General features: G+C 43.4%; 1 protein-coding gene across 1 annotated transcript in view; it reads left to right on the top strand.

Annotated features, from left to right (window-relative positions):
* Positions 1-3,375: 3,375 nt before the first annotated feature.
* GBF1 (golgi brefeldin A resistant guanine nucleotide exchange factor 1) overlaps positions 3,376-7,873 on the top strand; it is a 161,756-nt gene continuing 157,258 nt past the window's right edge. Inside the window, exon 1 of the mRNA XM_006831287.1 lies at positions 3,376-3,614. The gene's annotated coding sequence lies outside the window, so the exon portion shown is untranslated. The remainder of the gene's footprint in view (positions 3,615-7,873) is intronic.

The raw sequence follows: 7,873 nt of genomic DNA on the forward strand, positions 1-7,873 counted from the left end.
ATGACAGATGTCCCGCGGAACATATGGAGTCAGGCTGGGTTGAGCCAGGTGTCTAGCCTCTTGCTACAATGATTCTTCTTGTAGCTACCCTTTATTATCCCATCCATTCATCATATTTGAAGGGATCAACATGTATATTGTCCCCCGCTAGACTGAGATTTAGGAGGGCAAGGACCATGTCCTCATACTTTTATCCTTAGGCACAATGTACAAACTCATGTCATACTGAAATCTAACAGGGAGATGGTCTGCCTGGTAAAATGACAATTGGTGGATAAGGTTGTCATATGGCTCCTCTTTATTTCTAATCTAAAGCCACATTTCATGTTTTTAGACAAGATTGGTGTCTTTCTAGAGGTATGTGGTTAGAGATAGAAGAGTAGAGAGTTTTAACCAATTTAGAATGTTTTCCAATTGGCCAACCAAACCAAAACCAAACCCATTGCTGTAGACTGAATTCTGATTCATAACAATACTATAAGACAAAGTAGAACTGTCCTATAGGATTTCCAAGGCTGTAAATCTTTATGGCTTGTGCATAGGGTCACTATAAGTGGAAACCGACTCAACGGCACCTAACAAACAACAACAAATCTTTACAGCAGTAGACTGATACATCATTCTCCCACAAAGTAACTGGTGGGTTCGAACTGCCAACCTCTTGAATAGCAGCTGAGTGCTTTAAATACTGCACCACCAGGACTCCTATTGGCTATTCAGTACCTCACAATGTGAGACAAATCCAGGGGACCAACTCTCAGCTTTCAAATAAAGAGAAGAATAGCTTTGTAGGACTGTGAAAAGAGGTGCTATGGTCGTTTGTCTTCTTTCTCTGTCTCACTTTGGATAAAAGAGGAAAGCTCCTCTGCTGGGCCCAGAGACCAGGAGACCATCGTGCAAATGCAGAGAGGTGTTGAGTGGTTCTTCAGGTCTGATAATCATGTCTGATGGGGTTTTCAAACTAAAGGATGGTAGCACATAAGCCATGGTGTCGTGCTATATGATAAGCACTGAAGTGGTAACTGAAAGGCTAACAGTTCAAATTCATTAGTTGCTCTAGGAAACCCTATACACGGTTGCTATGAGTTGGAACTGACTCTAAGACAAACTACACAAAGTATATGGGTGGTCCCTGGTCTTGAATGTGCATTCTTATGGAATTCCATATGGACATGGACTTTCCTGGTTCCTGGGGTTGTATCTTTTTTCACTGTCTCCCAGCAGCTTCTTCAGGTCTGTAGGGGCACCTGGGCTCCATTCCAGCAGATAGGTTGGGAATTTAATCATGCAATCTGCAAGGAGGAAATGCATCCTTCTGTGCTCTTCCACATATTCTCACTTCTAGGTAATTCTGAATATCATAGTAACCTCTTGTAAGGAAAGGAGGCAGCTGGGAACTGGAATGGGCATACAGTCCTCAGTCCTGTTAGCATTTTTAAGCCAAACAGGAAAGGCTTCAGTTTCCTGTCACTGGAGACATTGACAAACCAGTATGATTAGTTTTTTGTCTCCCCAAGTAGGTAAGGAGCATCAAAAGGGATATTCATATGGTAGAATTCTTGCCTTTATAAGTCTGAACAGACTCAATTTAACAACAACAACAAGATGGGAGAGAATGAATTTCATTTCTGGCCAATGTACCACATGGAGTGTCACATTACTCAATAAGTACTGTAAGCATAGGGTTACTTGTGTTGGAAGAAGTACAACCAGGATGCTCTTTGGAAGCCAAGATAGTGAGACTTCGTCTCTCATACTTTGGACATATTGTAAGGAGGGACCAGTTCCTGGAGAAGGATATTATGTTAGGTAAAGTGGCAGGTCAGTGAAAAAGACAAAGACCCCTAATCAGATGGATTGGAAGTGACAGCAGCAGTAGGCTTAAGTTTAACAATTGTGAGGATGGTACAGAACCAAGCAGTGTTTTGTTCTGTTGTGTATAAGGTCACTATGAGTCAGAATGGACTGGATGGCACCTAACAACAAACAACAACTAATCTGCAGTGAACAAAATCACATTTTTTTCACCACATTAAAGGTTCTGCTCCTATGTATGGCTGGCATCTGTCTCTCTCCCAACCTCACAGCGCCTTTCTACAGAATCAAAACCTCATTTCAAATTTACAATTCCTTACAGGGACTGAATACTCAGTAAGCAAGGTAAGCATGGGTTTACTTGTGCTCACATACTTAATCTGTTCACTAGTATGTAAGCACAAATAAGTTCGTGCTTATCTTGTTGGGTAATCCACAGCTGCCTATTTGTCAGTGGAGGCTTGGTGTTGATGTAATGCTGAAGAGGTTTCAGAGACACATCAAACACGGACTAGGAAGAAAAGCTTGGTGAGCTGCTTCTGAAAATCAGATACTGAAAACCCTGTGGATCACAATGGGATGCCACAGCACTGAACAGTAAACAATGTTTCTTTCCGTTTGTCGGGAGTTGCCATGAGTGGGACCCACACCAGCGCAGCTAACAACGAGTGTCGACGCTTGCTATTAGGGAACAGAAAGTCCGGCGTCACGTTCTATTAACTCCAAGGCATAGGAGGTAGAGACGGATAGTGAAAAAGAGCTGAAATGAGTGTCCAGAAACGGGTTTATCTTTCTGCTGTGTTAACTAGCTAGGTGAATGTGAGACCACCTTTCCAGCCTCAGTTTCCTGCTCAGTAAAATGAGAACAGTTAAATTAGGTATACAATGCTTCTGCCATCTACCATTTTCTCTATTTTTGGGTGACAGGAATGAAGTAGAAGACGCAGAACCAGTTTGGATGCGCATAGACAAACCCGTGAAAAAGCAAACAGAACAGGCAGACCGGAAGGCGGAGATAGGTGGGGTAGAGGTTAAGGGAGAGGAGAGTGGACACAGATCGCAGGATGCAGGGAGCCCCGCAATATTTGGAAAGAGAATGATCCTTCAAAGGGCATGTTCTTTACTCAGGTGACTTTGAATGGTTGTGACCCCGTGGAGTTGCGCCGATACTCAGATTCTCAAAAAGAACCCCGCCCCCTTTCCAGCAAATCGGAGTTTTTCTCCCCATAATGCCCAGCAGCCACTGCTGAACCGTACTCTGCAACCGAACTCTACTTAACTCCACCTCTCCAACCGCCCAGCACAAATCCTCATTTTTCTTTGGCTTTTATAACTGTCAATCAGAAAGTTACTCGTATCCGTTGGTTGTCCCCTGTCTACCCTTTTCTTCGCCTTGCAACCTCACCTCCTTAGGCACGCCCCACCTCCTGAAGCCTATTTTCCTCCTTTGATTGGATAGTTGAAATGCCACTTTTCAGGATATAAAGCTATGATTGGCTGTATTGGGCAGGACTCGCGCAGTTACCAGGCAGCGGGCTAGACTGAGGCTACTTACCACGTCAGTGAGCTGACAGGGAAGGTAACCGGTTCCACCTCCTGTCCCGACCGACTCATCCCGGCCGCCTTTGTGGTCGCACCCTGCCATCGGCCTCAACTTCCAGGAAACGGGCTCCTTCCTATCTCCCACCTGCCATCAGAGCCGGGAGAGTCGTTCCGAGACGCCTCCGGGGCCCGGGCTGGACATGAACAGCGGCTGCTGGTCCTGGGACTAGGCCCCGCCATTTTGGATCCGCTGACAGGTCAGCGAAGTCTTTGTAGAGTTACAGGTCTGACATTGCTATATACAAGGGGGAGGCCCCTGAGTTGGGCCACCTGGGGTGGGTTGGCTTAGAGGGTTGGAGTAAGACGAAGGAGGGAATGTTGTGGGAGAGAACTTGGAGGTGTGCAGGGGGCAAAGGTCAGACCCCTGCCTCCGGAGAGGCGATCCGCTCTGATTGCAGATCCCTTGTGTGTGTCCGAATCCTTTCTGCATTTCCAGGCGTGCCCTTGCCTTCTTTCAACTCCTCTTTGCCGAAGCTTTGTGTGTCCTGAAGAGCCCAGTCCTCAAAAGCTGAAAGCAAACTTAAGCAGCATTGTATTTACTCTAAGGGTTGGTTTTTAAGGCTTAGATATGAGACTGTGTAGATTCTTTACAACATCCAGTTCTGTGTGACTGTGTCATTATGCCATCGGAACTGTCTCATTAATACTGGATGGTGAACAGTGCAACCTAGACGCTGGGAGTGAGGAGAGGTATGCAAGGGTTGAGACCAGTGTACACGGGCTGAACTACGAGAAGGCTCTTAGAGTGCAACTCACCTGCCAGTGTGGGTCTGTATGTTAACGCTGGACTTCTGAACCTAAGTTTCTTCCTTTATATAATCTTTTGCAGATATTGCCTCTGGTGTATTTTTCTTAGTTGGTTATCCACCACCTCTCGTCTCCTCTTCTCTTCCCTTGGCCTAAGGAGTTGAGATTTAATCACAAGGAAGTTCTTCTGTGATATTTGGCCAGAGAGCCGAAAAGAATTTGAATCCTAGCAAAGTTTGGTCTTTTATTTTTTAGTGGGTAAAAAGAATTAAAAGAGCAATTTGAAAGTGGTAGGATCAGACAGCAGAGTGAGTGATGGAATGTCACCCCAAAGAGTGCAATTTATGGCACAGTGATGACCTTTGAGAAACTGCTGCAATGTAAAGTTGTAAAAATTACCAAGGATAAAGAGTGCTTTTAGTAAGGAGAAATAGTATGTGGTGGTGGTGGTTAGGTGCCGTGGAGTCAATTCCTACTCATAGTGACCCTGTATAGGATTTCCGAGGCTGTAAATCTTTACAGGAGCAGAAAGCCCCATCTTTCTCTTGCAGAACAGCTGGTAGTTTCCAACTGCTGATCTTGCAGTTAGCAGCCCAACTCGTAACCACTATGCTACCGGAGCTCCTTGACGAATAGTATAGATTTTGATTTTTAATGCACAACTTAGAAACTTATATGCTTTTAATGAATTCAGGCTCACAAGGCACAACTCTAGGCCCTGGAGAGGATACAAATGGCAATGTCTGTTCAGTTAATAGCAGCCTTGGTGGCACTGTAGGATAAGCAGTGATTGGACTGCTAACCACAAGATTGGCGGTTCAAACCCACCAGGCTCTCTGCAGGAGAAAGATGAAGCTGTGTGCTCCCATAAAGATTTACAATCTTGGTAATCCTATATAGGGTGACTATGAATCAGAATTGACTTAATGGCAGTGGGTTTGTTCTGCTTAGTTTATGCACTTCTTAAGAGTGGTAGCATGTATGAGAAGGCTTCAAAAGGTTCATGAAAAAAATGGAATGAAAAGATAATGGAATTTTTCCATGTGATGTTTGAAGCTCCCTTGTATGTGTAGTGGCCTAGCAAGAGCCTGTTATAGAGTTAAAAGCAGGCTCAACTTAACACCTCTCAGTATGTAGTTAGTGGATACTCAATAAATTACATTTGTACTTGAGATCATATTAATATGTGATAAGGACTTGTGGCCTAGTTCTGGCATTGGCAGTCAGGAACACTATGCACCTTGCATAGTGAGGTAGTAATGGTGGTTGTGGTTGTGTGCCACCAAGTTGGTTCTGACTCATAGTGACCCTGAGTAGGTATCTGAGGCTATAAATCTTTACAGGAGCAGAAAGCCTTATCTTTCTCCCGCTGAGTGACTGGTAGATTCGAACTGCTGACCTTTTAGTTAGCAGACCAGCATGTAATCCATCGCACTACCAGGGCTCCTTGAGGTGGTAATAAGAAGGATCAAAACCTAGAGAAAACTATCTGTGATCTTAGAGTGACTGAACTCAGTTTCTTGCCACCTAATTCTGAAATTGTGTGTAGGTTTGTTTTGTGTGAAGGGACAGAACTTATTTACATTTATTAATTTAAAATAAATGGGATGGAAACAGGAAATTATTTACAGTTTAACTTATTGATCCAAGTTGCAGAATTTCCAAAAAATAATTTAAAGTGGCAAGTGAAATGACTTAGCCAGTCCAGAAAGTACCTAGCTTTGATGGGCCTGTCTTGCCCACCTGAGCCAGTGCCCTGTTGAGTTGATTTGCTGTGCATATGGACAATCTGCCATTTCAGCATCTTTTCATGTAGACCGTTGGGTGATAATTGTTGTTATTAAGTGCGGTGGAATCAGTTCTGACTCTTAGTGGACACTGTATAGGGTTTCTGAGGTTTTAAATCTTCAGAGGAACAGAAAGCCTCATTTTTCTTCTGAGGAGTGGCTGGTGGGCTCGAACCATGGATCATATGGTTCGCAGTCCAATGCTTACTGTATGGAGTCACCGTGTTCCCTTGGATGATAACGTTGTTATTGTTAAGTGCCGCCGAGTCGATTCCGACTCATAGCAACCCTTTATCGGGTTTCCAAGGAGCAGCTGATAGATTTGAACTGCTGACCTTGTGGTTCAAAGTCCAGTGCTGATCCTGTAGTGCCTCACCAGGAGTCCTGGGAAGTAATAGAGACATAAAAATGTTTCCTTTTATATTATAAAGTCATTTTCTAGATAGAAATAGTCCTTCACCCCAACACCATCCCCAAATCAGAACATTTATCCTTCCTTTAAGACTTGTAGTTGAATTGCCTTTTTTTAAAGCTACTTTAAAAAAATGTTAATTAAAACATTTAAAAACTTTTATTGTGAATTGAGTGAAGGTTTACAGAGCAGATCATCAGTTTTACATTCAACAAATCATATACTTTGCTTCATTATAATGATTGTAATCCGCTCCATTTACCATCAGTTAACAGTATTTACCTCTGTTCATTTTAACTCTTGCATTCCTCTCTCTGTCTCCTACTGCCTTCTTCTTTTCTCTGTCCGTCTCTGTCTTGCTGTATATTGCCTGCCCTGTCACTCATGTTAACATGTGTCTTTAGTAGTTTAATGGGTTATGAGTTGTGCTGCTAACTGCAAGGTCAGTAGTTCAAATTTACCAGTTGCTCTGTGGGGAAAAGATGAGGCTTTCTGTTCCTGTCAAGATTTACAGCCTTGGAAACCCTATTCAGGGTTGATATGAGTCAGAATCGACTCCATAGCACATAACCACCATCACCTCTCCCCCAGCCATCATAGAATGGTTCTTTTATCAAGAAAACCTTAACATTTTCCATTGGTCTCATACAATATTTGTCCTTGTATGACTGCAGGTTCACTCAGTGTGAATAATTTCACTCAGCATAATGTCTTTCAGATTCATTCATGTTGTGAGGTATTATGCAGATTCGTTATTCTTCAGTGTTGCATAGTATTCCACTGTGTGTTATGTACCAAAGTTTGTTTAACCATTCTTCTGTTGATGGGCATTTAGGCTGTCTCCATTTTTTTGATGTATCTCTTGTAGACAGCATATTGAAGGATCTTGTTTTCTTGATCATTCTGCTGTTCTCTGTCTTTTGACTGTTGTATTTAATCTGTTTACATTCAGTGTAATTATCGATAGCTATGAATGGGTGGTGCTGTGGGATAATGCACTGGACCGTAAGGTTGGTTTGAAACGCAAGGTTGGCCGTTCAAATTCACCAGCTGTTCCTTGGAGACCCTATGGTCTGTGGGTCGGAACTGACTGGACAGCACTTAGCAGTAACAACAACAACAACAACATAAATTGATTGCCAACAACAACAACATAAATTTATTGCTGTCATTTTACCGACTGCTTTGTGGTTGTTGTTGTTGTTAGGTGCCATAGAGTCGATACCAACCCATAGCGACCTTATGCACGGCAGAATGACACATTGCCCAATCCTGGGCCAACCTCACTACTGTTGCCACGTTTGAGTCCATTGATGCTGCCACTTAGCCAATCCATCTCGTTGGGGCTCTTCCTCTTTTTCTCTGACCCCCCACCTTACCAAACAAATCCTTCTCCAGTGACTGGTCCCTTCTGACAATGTCTGAAGTATGAGAGATGAAGCTTAGCCATTTGGCCTCCAAGGAACACTCTGGCTGCACTTCTTCCAAAATGGATCTACTGGATTTTAGG

The sequence above is a fragment of the Chrysochloris asiatica genome, unplaced genomic scaffold, assembly GCF_000296735.1.
Source record: "Chrysochloris asiatica unplaced genomic scaffold, ChrAsi1.0 scaffold00003, whole genome shotgun sequence".
NCBI lineage: Eukaryota > Metazoa > Chordata > Mammalia > Afrosoricida > Chrysochloridae > Chrysochloris > Chrysochloris asiatica.